The 16872-nt window shown below is 46.9% G+C and overlaps 1 protein-coding gene across 2 annotated transcripts in view; it reads right to left on the minus strand.

Annotated features, from left to right (window-relative positions):
* Nucleotides 1-16872, minus strand: part of SLC24A4 (solute carrier family 24 member 4) — a 177484-nt gene that overhangs the window by 147852 nt on the left and 12760 nt on the right. The window lies entirely within an intron of this gene.

Genomic DNA, 16872 nt, shown 5'->3' on the forward strand with positions numbered 1-16872 from the left:
TGATGCTGTGAAAGTGCTGCACTCAATATGCCAACAAATCTGGAAAACTCAGCAGTGGCCACAGGACTGGAAAAGGTCAGTTTTCGTTCCAATCCCAAAGAAAGGCAATGCCAAAGAATGCTCAAACTACCGCACAATTGCACTCATCTCACATGCTAGTAAAGTAATGCTCAAAATTCTCCAAGCCAGGCTTCAGCAATACGTGAACCGTGAACTTCCAGATGTTCAAGCTGCTTTTAGAAAAGGCAGAGGAACCAGAGATCAAATTGCCAATATCCGCTGGATCATCAAAAAAGCAAGAGAGTTCCAGAAAAACATCTATTTCTGCTTTATTGACTATGCCAAAGCCTTTGACTGTGTGGATCACAATAAACTGTGGAAAATTCTGAAAGAAATGGGAATACCAGACCATCTGACCTGTCTCTTGAGAAACCTGTATGCAGGTCAGGAAGCAACAGTTAGAACTGGACATGGAACAACAGACTGGTTCCAAATAGGAAAAGGAGTACGTCAAGGCTGTATATTGTCACCCTGCTTATTTAACTTATATGCAGAGTACATCATGAGAAACGCTGGGCTGCATGAAGCACAAGCTGGAATCAAGATTGCCGGAAGAAATGTCAACAACCTCAGATATGCGGATGACACCACCCTTATGGCAGAAAGTGAAGAACTAAAGAGCCTCTTGATGAAGGTGAAGGAAGAGAGTGAAAAAGTTGGCTTAAAGCTCAACATTCAGAAAACTAAGATCATGGCATCTGGTCCCATCACTTCATGGGAAATAGATGGGGAAACAGTGGAAACAGTGTCAGACTTTACTTTTTTGGGCTCCAGAATCACTGCTGATGGTGACTGCAGCCATGAAATTAAAAGACACTTATTCCTTGGAAGGAAGGTTATGGCCAACCTAGATAACATGTTTAAAAGCAGAGACATTACTTTGCCAACAAAGGTCCGTCTAGTCAAGGCTATGGTTTTTCCAGTGGTCATGTATGGATGTGAGAGTTGGACGGTGAAGAAAGCTGAGCGCCGCAGAATTGATGCTTTTGAACTGTGGTGTTGGAGAAGACTCTCGAGGGTCCCTTGGACTGCAAGGAGATCCAATCAATCCATCCTAAAAGAGATCAATCCTGGGTGTTCATTGGAAGGTCTGATGTTGAAGCTGAAGCTCCAATACTTTGGCCACCTCATGCGAAGGGCTGACTCATTGGAAAAGACCCTAATGCTGGGTAGGATTGGGGGCGGGAGGAGAAGGAGACGACAGAGGATGAGATGGTTGGATGGCATCACCGACTTGATGAACATGGGTTTGGGTAGACTCCGGGAGTTGGTGATGGACAGGGAGGCCTGGCGTGCTGCAATTCATGGGGTCGCAGAGAGTCAGACACGACTGAGCGATTGAACTGACTGACTGAACTGAACTAACCCACAAAGAGACATACCAGGCAGCTGGTGTCTTTGGCTCCTTGAAAGGTTTGGTTCATCCCAACACAAACCAGGTGGAATGAATCTGTGGTAGGACGTTGGACAGGTTCAAGAATGTATCACATTAATTTCCATCACCCCACTGGCTAAGGGTTATCACCAACTCCCCAGAAGGAAGAACTAGGAGATTGACATCAGAACCTACCGGAGAGCCTGCACTCTTTTTAGTGACACAGAGGGAGGCCATTGTAAAGCACTCATTTTTATGACACTTTTTGTAGAAGATTAAAAATCAAGCTATGTCCCACTGCATAAATGAACCATACTAGCAATGGAAGTAGCTTACACCACTATAGAGGAAGTAGCTTAGTGAAGTCCTGACGCTTGAGGTCATTCTTACCCCAGCACCACCCCCTGCCGCAGTCCCGTATCACAGGGGGAAGAATCATGCATCTGGCACACATGCCCCCAAGTCTCCTTGCAGAATCTTCCAGAACAAGAGGTCACCGCCCCCCGCTAAACCCAGCTCAGTGGTTTTTAATCATGGCTGCACACCTGAATCACCAAGAGAGCTTTAAAAACTACTGCATACTTGTCCACACCCAGGGATTCTGACTTTGTCTGAGATGTGGCCTCAGCATCAGGATTTTTTAAATCCCCCAGGTGAGTCTAATGAGCAACCAAACTTGAGAACCACAGCCCTTGTTTAATGCCATTTCACAAATGCCATGGTCATTTCCCCCTTTTGCAAGTAAAATTACCACCGCAAGTAGCTATTACTGCAATATAGATAACAGCTTGGATATAAGGCCTTTTTAATTAGATGGTTACAGTAATGATCCATCACTCCCTTATGACCTCAGATTTGAACCCAACATGTTATATTGGGGAGACATTTCCATCCCTTCCTTCAGATCACTCTCTCCCAAGGCTTCTAATAATTAATGTTTACTGAACACGTCCTGGGTACTGAGATTGAGGACACATGACCTCACGTATTCCCCACAACCATCCCAAGGGAGTAAGGAAGATCATTCCCGTTTTGCTGATGGGACCATTTACTGATGACCACTCCCATTTTACTGAGGCTCCAAAAACAATGTTAGGTTTGAGAACAATATATTCCAGCACCACTGTGTATCCCATCTGCCATACAAACTGACCCTGCAAAAGAAGCAGAAGACTTCAATTTCCTTAAAAAAGAAGCGGAAGTATTCCAATGAGCAAACTATGTTCCAGCCACATAGCCTTGCTTTTCTGGAAAAAGTCTCCTCAGGGCCTTTACACTTTCTATTTCCTTAGCCAGAAACACAACTTCCCTTTCCTTTGGCAGACAGCTAGACAGCCCTCCCTTGTCATATTGAGGTCCCATCTACAAAGAAGCCTTCCTGAAAACTCTATTTTTTTTTTAAGATTTTTTGATGTGGACTATTTTTAAAGTCTACTGAATTTGTTATAATACTGCTTCTGTTTTGCTTTGGGTTTTTTGGCCCCAAGGCTTGTGGGATCTTAGTTCCTTGACCTGGAATAGAACCTGCACCCCCAGCATTGGACAGCAAAATCTTCACCATTAGACCACCAGAAAAGTCCCCTGAAAACCCCCAAACCCACCCTGGTCACTATCTCCTTATCCCGATTTATATTTCCTTGTGTCATTTATCATCTGACCTTAGACATCTACTTATTTCCAAATTTATGTGCTGCCCCCTTCGCTAAAATAAACTTAATGAGGGCAGGGACTCTGGTCACTGCCATATCCCCATGCCTAGAACAGTACCTGGCACCCTGTAGGTGCTCAATAAATACCGCCCTGCACCCCCCACACACACACACTACTTCAACAGTCCTTACTGTGTATCAAATCCTATTCTAAGTACTACACTCATGTTAATGCACTGAACCCTAAGACAACTCACCTCAGGAATGTCATCACTATCCTACACATGGGGAAACCAAGGCATAGAAGGGTTAATGAATAACCTGCCCAACATCATTGTTAGTGAACGGCAGAGCCAGGATTCAAACCTATGCAATCCAGCTTCAGAGTTGGCACTTAAACCACTTTCCTGAATGATTAATGAAGGAGTGATGCTACTATAGTTGGTACACCATATCTGCAGGCTCCAGATCCCCAGATTCAACCAACCACTGATCAAAATTCACACCTCATCTTGTGGACAAGGAGGGCTGACTCTACTGCTCCATTTTATATAGAGGACTTGAGCATCTTGGGATTCAGGTGTCCCTGGAAGCAATCCCCCGTGGACACAGGGGACAAATACACACTGATCAATGAATGGGGGCAAGTCAAATTCCCAAGTCCCTCTTGGGGTCCCCTTGCATTCTGCTCTGGGGTACACTGCACCCCCGACTGGACCCCATACCCCTGGGCATTCCATCTGCCTCCTAGGTCAGGCCCTGTCACACCTTGACCCTGTTAGCAAAACAGTTTGTGCAGCATCAGAATTTTAGTCAGTTTCAAAGCTGGGAGTGAACTTGAAGTCCACCCAACGCCTGGCATGTCTCCCCAGATCTCTCGTCTTGATACAGCAAAATGAAGCATCTTGGAAACAGGCGGTACTGAGACACATGGTGAGCTGGCCAGATGGTGCCAGTTCTCCCTGCTTATGGAGGGTCTAACAAGACAAAGCGTCCCCCACCCCCAGCAAGAACCTGGTCCCTGTGCCGCTCTCTCCCCCGCTTCAGCCAGCTGCCAGGTCTATGTCAATCTGACCACGACCTAGTCTCTGAAACTGGACCCTCTCTCTACTCCACTGTTCCTGCCCTCCTCTTCTTCTACCTGGAACCTAAACAGCCTCAAACCTCTCCCTAGGACCAGTTCCATCCTCTGTCCTGAGGTTGGAATCATCTTCCCAAAGCACGTTCCTCATCCCATCGACTCTTGGCTCAGAAGCCTCCCCCAACTCCCACTGTCTCAGTAAGAAATCCAAACTCCTTAGCTCGATAACAGAAGCCTGTTGTCCATCTGCTTCTAAGGCAATCTTTCTTCCACAAATCTCCCCCTCACTTTACATGTGAGCAAAACACACCATTCTGAGACTATTATCTGTCAGCTTTCACTAGATGACTGTTATGATGCAGGAACAAACAAGCCCCAAATATCAGGGGCATACAACACACATTTATTTCATATTTGCATTGTATACTGGCAATCATGAGTTAGCTTCTCCTGTCTTCCCATTCTAGAATCCAGGCAGAAGGATAAGCCCCATCTAGGACATGCCATCCTCATGAGAAAGGGAAAAGAGCAAGAACTGGCAGAGACACACAGTGGCTTTTAATGCTTCTATTCAGACACAGTATAAGTCACATCTGCTCATGTGCCCCTGTCCAACATCAAAGGATTGAATATTCTACGATGCAAGTCACATTTCTACCTAGATGGGGAGAGCTAGAGATAAGGAAGTGCAGACATGAAACAAATAATCACATAAAGTTCTACCTTAGTGCCTGGAGAACTGGGTTTGATCCCTGGGTTGGGAAGATCCCCTGAAAAAGGGAATGGCAACCCACTCCAGTATTCTTGCCTAGAGAATCCCACAGGAAGAGGAGCCTGGTGGGCAACAGTCCATGGGGTCTTAAAGAGTTGGATTAGGGCCTAGGTTCATGGAGCTCCCTCCATCTGTGAGGTCTAAAGTTGTACATGCTATCTTTAAGGCCAGCTCCTCCACGACCAACTACGAGGGAAAATCTCTTGCTTCTCTGAGCCTTGACACAGCTTTATCTGTCTCTGAAGGTATGCAGATTTGAAAGCCCCTGTATCCCCAAGAGTGTTTTACTTATTGGCCTTCACAGTTCACCTTCCTGTCAGATTTTAACTTTGTTGATTAGTCGTGTCAGACTCTTTGGAGACTCCATGGACTGTAGCCCACCAGGGTCCTCTGTCCATGGGATTTCCCAGGCAAGAATACTGGAGTGGGTTGCCATTTTCTTCTCTGGGGATAATCCCAGAGAATTGAACCCATGTCTCCTGCATTGCAGGAGAATTCTTTACCACTGAGCCACCAGGGAAGCCAAATTATAATTTCAGTTCAGTTCAGTTCAGTCACTCAGTCATGTTCAACTCTTTGTGACTCCATGAATCGCAGCACGCCAGGCCTCCCTGTCCATCACCAACTCCCAGAGTTTACTCAAACTCACGTCCATCGAGTTGGTGATGCCATCCAGCCATCTCATCCTCTGTCATCCCCTTTTCCTCCTGCCCCCAATCCTTCCCAGCATTAGGGTCTTTTCCAGTGAGTCAACTCTTCGCATGAGGTGGCCAAAGTATTGGAGTTTCAGCTTCAACATTAGTTCTCCCAATGAACACCCAGGACTGATCTCCTTTAGGATGGATTGATTGGATCTCCTTGCAGTCCAAGGGACTCTCAAGAGTCTTCTCCAACACCACAGTTCAAAAGCATCAATTCTGCGGCGCTCAGCTTTCTTCACCGTCCAACTCTCACATCCATACATGACCACTGGAAAAACCATAGCCTTGACTAGACAGACCTTTGTTGGCAAAGTAATGTCTCTGCTTTTTAATATGCTATCTAGGTTGGTCATAACCTTCCTTCCAAGGAGTAAGCGTCTTTTAATTTCATGGCTGCAATCACCATCAGCAGTGATTTTGGAGCCCAAAAAAATAAAGTCAGCCACTGGTTCCCCATCTATTTGCCATGAAGTGATGGGACCAGATGCCATGATCTTAGTTTTCTGAACATTGAGCTTTAAGCCAACTTTTTCACTCTCCTCTTTCACTTTCATCAAGAGGCTCTTTAGTTCTTCTTCGCTTTCTGCCATAAGGGTGGTGTCATCTGCATATCTGAGGTTATTGATATTTCTCCCGGCAATCTTGATTCCAGCTTGTGCTTCTTCCAGCCCAGCATTTCTCATGATGTACTCTGCATATAAGTTAATTTAGGATCCTTGAAATTGGAGTTGGTCTTTCTGCCTACGGTATTTGCACAGGGTGGGCATTTAAGCAATGTTTATTTCATGTGAGAGTGAGTTTTCAGAGTCAAGAGTTAGATTTCCATTTAACTTTCGGGGTTTTTTTTTGGCAGAAGCAGTTACTTTCTTCATCATGATGTGCTAATAACTGGATTCATATTTCCTCTTTGCTTCCACACTGTATGTTAGGATGAGCCCTGTTCGATTCATCTACACTTGGCAAAGTGCTTCCCACATCAGAGGCTCTTGAATTTCTTGGGTAAATGAGCAAATGAGTAAATAAATGAGTGAGCAGATCGTCTGAGCAGACTTCAACCCCAGAAGGAGAGGTGTGTGTGTGGGGGGGACCCAGTCAGTCTGAGAGGCAGGGAGAAGCTAACTGGAAAAATCTGGCTTCGAGGATTAGCTAAACTCAAAATAATGATTATTCAAATTGAATGGAGAATGACAGTGAATTTCTGATAAGTCTGCAAACTGCATGTTACTCTGCCAACTACTCCTAGAAAGAGACAACAGGGTACTACCATTTAAGACACAGATTGTGTCCAAAAGACAACTCCCAAGATGCAATTACAGGAGAGGAAAAGAGGTGACCAAACAGACGAGCCAGAACAAACCATACCAAAGTAACCATGAGAGACTGAGTCTACTACGTAGTTTCAGGGTCACCTCTGTCCCTTGTTGCTCTATTGACACTGGGTTCTATGAAACCAGGAACGCAGCAGAAAGGGAAACAGTGGACTTCCAAGACAGGTGAACAAAACAGGCAGCTACACCGTGAATGGCATGAGCTGAGTAGTGATGTGCCTTCAACAGCCAGCAAAGCTGGTTGCTAGATGATCATTGTCGAACACCTACAGCTCAGAGTAAGTTGCAGACCGACTCACCCACACAAGCTCCTAGCCTGACTCTTCAAACCTAAAATGCAAACCCCCGGGCTTCGTGGTCTACTCTTCGTGATGGATTTTCACAGCCAATTCAAAGGAGTGCCTGCTTCTTTGGGCATGGAGGAGATGTACCCACTTTGGGCATGGAGGAGAAGATGGGCATGGAGGAGCCTGATGCACAAAAAGGAAGAAACAGCCCTTACCCTCTCCTCCTTCTGCACCATGGATAGAGACCCGGGTATAAAAAGTCATAAAGACTCCCTAAGAGGACCACGTGGTCAAGAATTGAAATCATTCCTTGTGGTCATGAGGGTTTTTAAAAAATCATTCCTTTGATATCACATATCTCTGTGGAGCAAAACAGCTTGAAGATATTTCTGCCAGTTTGTTCAAACCACGTGTGCCACTCTCTCCAACCGGAAAGGGTGAAGGGGAAGGTCACCACCAGGACACCACGGTCAGAGGTACCAAATCAGAAAGGGACTTTCCTGTCCCTGGGCTCTGCAGCTTGCCTACTGAGGGGACTGGTTACTAGTTTGAAGTGAATGTGTGGGCTTGGTTACCATGGGTTCACCAGCTCTGCTCCTGCTCCTGGGCTCAGGAAAGGAACAGACCCCCTGGTGCTTATCTCACCCCAGCCTCCCGGGGTATCCCAGCAGGACAGAGCAAAACACTGCCGTGATGTCTTCGTGGTTGAAGGTCTCCTTACAGAAAACCCCAGGGCCAGGCATTCTCAAGAAGAGAGGACCAAGCTGGAAGGCTTAACCTGGAGGAAAAACAGCCCTTTGGCATGTTTCCTGGGCCCATGGTACTCTATTAAAAAACAAAAACAAAAAAACCCAATTTAAATGCCTTTAAGTTTTTCCTCCACACTATGACACATCAGACCAAAGTGCAGTTGGGCAATCGAGATCACCAGTTTCTGGAAATTAAACATGGACGGCAGACCACTAAACAATGGCTCCCAAGGTCAAGTCCTGCTGAGGCAAGTCCCTGTCTCAGCGAGGGCCAGCGTTTATCAGCCCAGGCCATCTGGCCGACAGCATGAAGGCCAGAAACTCAATCTCTCAAGGTGACAAGGAGAATCCACGGCCATCTTCCCGGATGAGAAGTACTTGAACTGTGGTGCTCCTACTACCCTCTGTAAACAAAAAGTGTTCCAAACCAGGACGGTTTTGTCTCCTCTGTGTTCAGCTCTGAGGCATGCCACGCTGAGCTAAGTCCACATCTGGGCACTAAACGGCTGCCTTGGTGACTTCATGCATGCACAGGCCTACCCCTGGCAGGACCTCCCCAGCAGAGGGGGACAAAATACATTTGTCAATATGGCCTGGGTTTATGGGAACCCGAGGGACTGCTAAACGCAAGGTCATCCCCTTACTCTTGGGCACCCATGGCAGGGATGCCAGGGCAGGGGCTCGATCTGGGTGATGGAGACTCATGCAGGAACTGCAGCACGCAACGTCCTGGGACTCAGTGGGCCTCCGCTCTCACCCCAGCCCTGCACTGCCACTGTGTGTGAACCTCTGTGAGTCCTCCCACCCCCAGCTCCTCATTAATGTCACCTGGGAGCTTTAAGAATACCTCTCTCCAGGTCCCAACCTTAAAGGTCCTCATTTAATTGGTCCAGGGTGGAACCCAGGTATGGATAATTTTTTTTAAAGCTCCCTGGGTGAGTCTAAAACACAGGCAGGTTAAGAACTTCAGCTTACAGACCTGGGAGTCCCACCAGGGCTGTAATACACAGGGTTGGAGAGAGTGGGCTAGACTGTTCAGCATTTCTCTACCCAAACACCTCCCCACCTCCCACAATATTTGGGAAATACTAGGTTGAAAAAAGTTTAAAGCTCAGATACTTGTAGACCTATATTCACAGCAACATTATTCACCACAGTCAAAAGGTGGAAACAACCACATATCCAATGATGGATGAATAGGTAAACAAAAGGTGGTCTATACACACAACAGATTACTCAGTCTTGAAAAAGGAAGGAAATTCTGACACAGGCTACAGTATGGATGAACCTTGAGGACATTATGCTAAGTGAAACAAACCAGTCACAAAAAGGAAAACACTATATGATTCCACTTATGAGGCTCAGAGAGGCCAAGTAACTGGCCCAAGGCTGCTCAGCTCACTGGCAGGGCTGGGACTCATGTCTAGGACAGGCAGACTCTACTCTCACTACAGTTAAGTTCCCCCTACATATGAACAAGTTCCATCTAAGGGCACGTTTGTAAGTCCAATGTGTTTTTAAGTCCAACAAAGTTAGCCTAGGTATCCAACTAACACGATCAGCTATATAGTACTGTATTGGAATAGGTTTATGCCTTTCACACAAACACATAAAAAACCACTACAAAAAATAAAGAAAATGTTTTCAATCTTAAAGCACAGCACCTTGAAAAGTACACGAGTACAACAGGTGGCATACAGGGGCTGGCATCAAGTGAACAGGCAAGAAGAGGTTCTGACGGCAGGAGGGAGAGGAGGTGGAAGATGGTAGAGCCGAAGGATCATCAGCAATAGGAGGCAGAGGGCAAGCTGCAATGCCACTCATGCCTGAAGTTGATGGAACCCACGTTTGCATCTTTGAAAGCTCGAAACTTGAAGGTTCGTAGGTAGGGGACTTATTATACTCCAAAGCAGCAGTGTTGCTATCTCCTCTGAGCTCATTAGAAATGCAGAGCCTCAGGCATCCCCCAGACCTCCTACGTCTGCATTTTAACCAAGTCCCCAGGTGACCATGGGCACATTAACGATGGAGACGTGCACGGCTCTGCGCTCTAACACGTGCACCGCTGTGATCTCACGGGGCCCTTCTGACTTCATTGAGTGCGTCTAAATATTCACTATGAGCTTGGAGCTCGGAGGCTGTGGAAGCAGCAGCAATGCCTGCCCAGTGCCTGTGGTCTGCAAATTAGATACCAATCCCTTCCACTTCTTTCTTCCTCTGAATGCATAGGGGCCACCCAAAGCCCTCAAGTCATTTAGATACTTGTCACACCACGCTACATTGGGATTTTTGCCAGCGAAGGAAAAACAAGCAAGGTTTTTAAGTGACCAAAGAGATTTCAAAGCCATTCTTTCAAGGGTTTGCCCCCTCTGAGGCCCATAGAAGAATTACTCAGAAATTAGAGAAAAGATGCAACAGCACAGCCAGTTCATTCTGCTACCAGTTCCCTTATAAACCCTCCAGCACGCTGCCACATCTAATTTAAAGATCCCAGGTGATGGGGCTTCCATTTTCCTGGGGAGGCTGTTTGACAAGCCAAGGTTTCCTTTAAGAGGCTCTTCCCCTCCTGGTCTGAGGATTCCCCAGGTACAGCCTCCTGCAACCAGCTGAAATCACTGCCAAACCATGTCAAGTGCCCCTTCTCCACAGTCTGCTTTGACAGAGGCTTAATAAACCAGAGTGACTTAGCTGCTCTAATCTCCACTTCTAAGTCATTCTATCTACTCCATTAATCACCTCTATCGACACTCCTCCAGGTCTCCAAGGAGGTTCCACTTCTTTCTGGTAATGGGCTTCTCCAGACTGCAGACCAGCCTTTCAACTCCAGGACTCCCATCTCTGGCTCTATCCACGTCCTGTAAGGCAAGTCCTGCATCCCGGGAGCCCTCACCCAATGCTCATCCACACCCTGGGGGAAGGGAGGTGTCAGACAAGGTCATCAGCCACTCTGAGGCAGCCCATTCAGCACAGAGGGCATTTCACATGGCACATGAACGGTCCCTGGCACGTGAACAGTCCCTGTCCTGATGTTCACCTCCAAATAAGGTAGGACCCAGAGGCCACCAGCCCACAAAGGGAGGCTGGAGCGCTGACACTCTGCCAAGGGCCGTCGCAATGACACAAATCCTTCCAGGACAGGCACTTAGCTGCCCCTCTGCATACTCAGAGTGGGCAAAGAACTGCAGAAGCGGGACTCTGTGGGCTCTGAGTGTTGGCTATCAACCAGAATAAGGGCCACAGAATTCTCTCTCTGCTAAATCTGGTTTTGTTTAAATGCCTATGTGTCACTTACAGCAAAAGCCTCTGCAATTGAAGCCTCTGCAAAATCCCGTGGGGCTTAAGCCCAGCTGATATAGAAAGTGTCATAACCCGGGTGTCCCAACACGAAGGGCAGAGTGCAAAAGCAGAATGAGGATAGTGGTGATCTGTGCTCCCTTGCCTGTCAGCTGTGTTCCCTGAGGCCAAGAACTGCATCTGTCACCCTGCACAAGCCAGATGGAGGAGCAGTGCCCCTTGGGCTCGGCACAATGCAGCCACAGGGCCCACCACGCCCACCCGAGCAAACCCAGCTGAAAAGGGCCACTCTCGCCCCTGATCCAGCTGGGTCCTCTCTTACCACCCTATTTCTGCAACCACCGTACCCAGCACCAGGAATGTTGCATGTTCCCATCTGTCCAGCAAATACCACTTGCGTCAAAGCACATCTCAACCCTGCACAGTGCACGATGTCTTCCAGCCACGCCGGGCATTAGAGTGTCATTCCAGGTCACACGTGGCAGTCACACCTGTGGGCTCACCGAGAACAGGGCCTTCTCTCCCTACCCTCAGCACTGACCAAGGGCCTCACACATGGAGGGCCAATGAGTGTCTGTGTACTTCAGAACACAAAATAGGGGACAGAAACCAGCCATTGTGCTCAGTACAAGGTTCTGGGCAAGGGTCCCTGCAGAGGGGTCCAAGTCTAAAGAATGAAGGGATGCTTCCCAGGCCCCCATCTTGGAAAATGGTGGTTTGTCCAGACCCTTTATCTGCATCTGTAGTCAGAAATGACAGCTCCTACCTCCAACATCTGCTGAGATCTGCAGAAGATGCTTTTCTTCATCTAGTCTCCACATCCCACACAAGATGACCACTTTTGCCTAAATTTCTTTGCAATAGCTCATAACTGTTCTCCCTGTCTTCACTTTTTTTTCTAGGCATGATGCTAAGAATGTTCACCTTATTACCTTAAAGTTATTACCTTAAAGTTATCCCCCATATTGCCAGCAAAGTCATCTTCCTAAAACACAGAGCTGCTCAGAAACCATCCATGGCCCTCACTGCTTACAGGGTAGGAGACAAAGGCCTTCAGATGTTTGAGTCTGTTGGTCCAACATGCTTGTTACATGATGACTAGCCTCCCACACCCGCCCATACACGTTGTGCTCCAAGCTTATCCCAAGACCTAACAGTCCTTCACCCAGGGGACCTTTCATCATCTTCCCCAAAGAATACAAGCTTTGGGGCCAGGTGGCCTGAGTTCCAATCCCCACTCTGCCAATTCCAAACTAGGAGAACTTGGGCCAACTATTTAAGCTCTCTGTGCCTTCCTTGTATCTTCTGTAAACTGAATATAATAAAAACAATAGTAATACCCACCTACCACCTAACCTTCTTAGGACTGCTACAAGGCTCAGCAAGGGAATGTGTAGGCCCACTTTCAGGGCCCCCTTTTGACAGGATGCTCTTGGATCCTGATATTCACAACCTAGCTATCCTTCTTGGGTTCTAATTCCCAGGATTGGAACACTTCATATTCCTACTTGTATTACACTCAATTTTGTATTTTGAGCCTCTCAATTGGAATGAGAGCTCCCTGGAGGCAGGGTCACATCTAGGACAGTTCTCACTTCCCCACGGGCCTAGGAGATAGTGTTGTTCGAGCAACACTCATCTGGCCACCAAGTACTAAACTCAAAGACAGTTTCCTACCTGAGCTCAGAGAAACTCCCCTCAGGAGGCCTTCTAAGTAATTTTTTCATCCATGTGATTATTTTAATAAATCATAAATCTTTCATAAATCTTAAGTACAGAGTTGAACCAGCTGGTATGGGATTGACCCAGCTAAAAGGCTAGTCCCTGAACTAGGCATGTATAATGGAATCAACAGTCAGACATTTATAAAGTGAAATGAGATAAACCAATGAGGGGGGTCATTAAAGCTGGTATTTGGAAAGATGTTCTAAAAGACCTCCTGCATCTTTTTTTTCTAGCCAGACATTCCACAAAGGGAGCCTTTCCTGCATATGGGCCATGTGCACAAACTCCTACTTGTGATTTAATGAGTCAGCTCTGAAAAGTCCCAAATAACTGATTTTCTCCATTTCACAATGAAGGAATGCTCTTCAAAAGGTGAAGTATCTATTATAGTTACACAAAGGGCTTCCCTGGTGGCTCAGTGATAAAGAATCCACCTGCCAAGCAGGAGAGACCGGTTCGATCTCTAGGTCAGGAAGATCCCCTGGAGAAGGAAATGGCAACCCACTTCAGTATTCTTGCCTGGGAAATTCCAGGGACAGAGGAGCCTGACAGACCACAGTTCACGGGGCCACAAAAGAGTCAGACATGCTTTAGGGACTAAACAACAACATAGTTATGCAAACTGTAGTAATAATACTTGTACAGCACCTGACACTTGATCCTTAAAAGCCTTAGGATAAACAGCATCATCATGATGCCCATTTCACAGGCAGAAAACAAAGGCTGTAATAGCCAAAATGACTCATTGGAGCAGGTTGTATCAGGGCCGGAATGCAGACTCTGATCTCCAAATTCCAGATCGCATTCATCAAGTGCCCCTTCACCAACAGAAAGGACCAGATGTAGCACACACAGAGGCCTCCTGCAGCCTGCATGGTCTGGGCCATCTCAGCATCACCCACGCCAAAGGCCAACAGCACACATGGGTCTGGATACCGATTTCTTAACCTTTCTCCTCGAAATGAAGCAAGTTCTGCCTTTACAAAATTCACTCCCATTCCTTTGGTTCTAAAAAATTCATCCTGTAAAATTATGTTCAATTTGAGTTATCTTTTGGAGGTAATTTCAGCAGCAAAAATCTGTTCAGTACTTGCTCTGTGCCAAGCTCTCCTGTAAGTACATTACATAGATTAACACACACACACATGCAACCCCATGAGAAAGGTACTGTATGGGCTTCTACATGCACACACATACACACACACACATGCAGTGCTATTCTAGAGTTTGGGCCATATCAGTGAACAAAACAAACCCCTTCTGTGAGGTTAGAAGATAAAGTAACTAGTTCAAGGTCAGACAAGCAGTAAGGGCAGAGGCAGGATTGGAAACCAGGCACTTTGACTCCAGAGTCCATGTTCTTAACCCCTGAGCTCTTAGCTCTTAATTCCTCTTGGCTGGGTGTCCTGATCTGTCCCAAAGCATCAACAGGCAAGTGGGGACAGCGGAGGAGACAGGAGCTGCTTTCGTGGGCCGCAGCACCCTGCCAGGCAGAATGGGGACCTCTGTTTTCCAATGACTATTTGCCGCAAACTGAGTTCACGCCCAACTCTGGCCTCAGTTCTAGAGCCAAGGATGCAGGGGACACAGCCGTGCCCTCAAGGAGCTCCCAGGCTAGTGCGGAAAGACTAGAAAATATTTCTATTAGTGTATCATCTGCATTGGGCCCAGCACAACCTGTGAACTGGGGTGAACTGCCTGAATTGTGACTTGGGGTGGGGGCGACGTGAAACCGTTTACCAACTTCATCCTGAGCAGCCCCAGCATATTGCCTGACCCTACCTCCTTCTGCTTTAAAAAAAATCAAAGTAATCTGATTCAGCCTAGGCCTGGTTGAGCACTGACTCCCTGCTAAATCCCCAAAGCCTAATTACTTAACTATTGTGCATGGTAATCTTAGGAGGTGTTTGTTTCTCTCTCCCCTTGGACAGCCAATGAGCATGAGGCGGTGGTTGCTAGTGAGCATTGCTCAGGCAGGAGATAAAGCTGTGACTTCTCGTGCAGCACTTTCCTGTGGACCAAGCCCTCCACTTCAGAACACCCTTCAAACCGCCACCTCCTACCCTTCCAGGGCTCGATCAGGCGTCACCTTCTCCAAGGAGGGGACCCTTGCCCTGATCCACCATACTCATTCCTCCAGAGGTATTTGCCATATGCAACTCTGTTATTTAAGCCCCCGACTCCTCCATGCAAAACCTATTCCCTGACAGCGGAGACTAGATCCCCCCCAGCTTCACAGCCTAGTACATCTCAGGCTCTGTAGACAGTTGAAAAATTCACATTGCCATTACATCCTCAGGCAATGTCTTGAGACCCAGAGCCGCAGCCCCCTGCTGTGCTGAATTAGCAAAGGTTGCCATGGACTCAGAATCTGGGGGCACCTTCCCATGTGCAAGGGGACAAGCCACTGGGCAGCGAGCTCCTCTGCTTCTCGGCCACATAGTGACGAAAAAAGACCCAAAACCTTCCCAAACTAACTGACCTTCCTGTTCCTTTCCCAAAGGGGACATGCACTGCCCTTTCAGAAGAAACTGTAAATTATCCCAGCACATTTATTTTTCTTCTTTTTTCGTCAAATGCGATGCTCCAATGGCCTCTTCATAATGGACGATGTTTAAACAAACCCTTTTCAAGCATTTGACTTTGCTGTTGAGTTGAACGGCTGGATCTCTTCCACCCAAGGCAACACATGGCAATGCTTAATGATTTCCATTTTTAACTTGAGGAGGAACGTTCCTCAGAGTTCAAGAGGAAGCCGAGTGGGCGCTCTGGATTGCGGGAGGCCCGCATGGCGTCAGGAGCGGAGAATCTGGAAGTCAACGGGGGGAGCAGATGGCCCAGCAAGGAGGCGAGATTGCTAGCAGATGGCCCCCATAGTTTGGATAAGGCAAAAAGAAAAAAAAACTTTTGATTGCAAACAAATTGGTATTAGAAGCATACCAAGAAGAGAGGCCCACACAGATGTTTGCTGTTGCAATGGGCAGGCATTCCCTGTTCCTTTGGAGGGGGTACCCAGTCAGTGACGGAGGCTGGAATTGCAACGCAAGTCCTCATCTCTAAATTGTCTTTTTTCCACCCAGTTTATTCATAACTATGGATAAGGATGTAGGCACACAATTCAGACCATCCAAATTAAAAAGCCTGGCCCCACAGAGGACATTTAGGGCAGTGAAAGCGTTCTGCAGGATATTGTTCCGGTGGATACAATGTCATTACAGGTCTATATCACAACTCAGAGAATGCACAACACAAAGGGTGAATCCTGATGTAAACTATGGATGTGGTTAACAATAATGTACAAATATTGGCTCATCAGCTGCAACAAATGTACCGCAGTAACGCCAAGTATTAACGGGGAAGATGGGAAAAAGAGGAATAATAGAGGAACTCTATTTTCCTCTCAAATTTTCTAAAAACCTAAAATGACTTTAAAACAAGGTCTGTGGATTCTCTCTCTCACACACACATACCTGGCTCTTCTTGCTGGCTGGGTGACCTTGAACTAGTCACTTAACCTCTCTGAGTTGCCTTTTCCTTATCTTCAAAATGAAGACACTAATAGCACTGACGCAAAGGGTTTTTATGAGGAGTAAGTAAGTTAATACACAGCAGGCACGTGGAATAGCTCCTCCCCATAGTACACTGGTATTAGCCATGATTACAATGATGGCCACAGATACCATGTGCTGGCTACCCTGAGATACTTCAATCATCCATCATGGGATTTAAGGCTTGCAGCAGCCCTATGAGGCAGGCAGGAAATGCTGCTATCCTCATTTTACAAAAGAGAAAACCTGAAGCTTAGAGAGATTATATAACTCGCTGAGGGTCACATGGCTGGCCAGTAAGGG

Source organism: Giraffa tippelskirchi, chromosome 12, assembly GCF_054371585.1.
Source record: "Giraffa tippelskirchi isolate mGirTip1 chromosome 12, T2T-mGirTip1v1.2.pri, whole genome shotgun sequence".
Taxonomy (NCBI): Eukaryota; Metazoa; Chordata; class Mammalia; order Artiodactyla; family Giraffidae; genus Giraffa; species Giraffa tippelskirchi.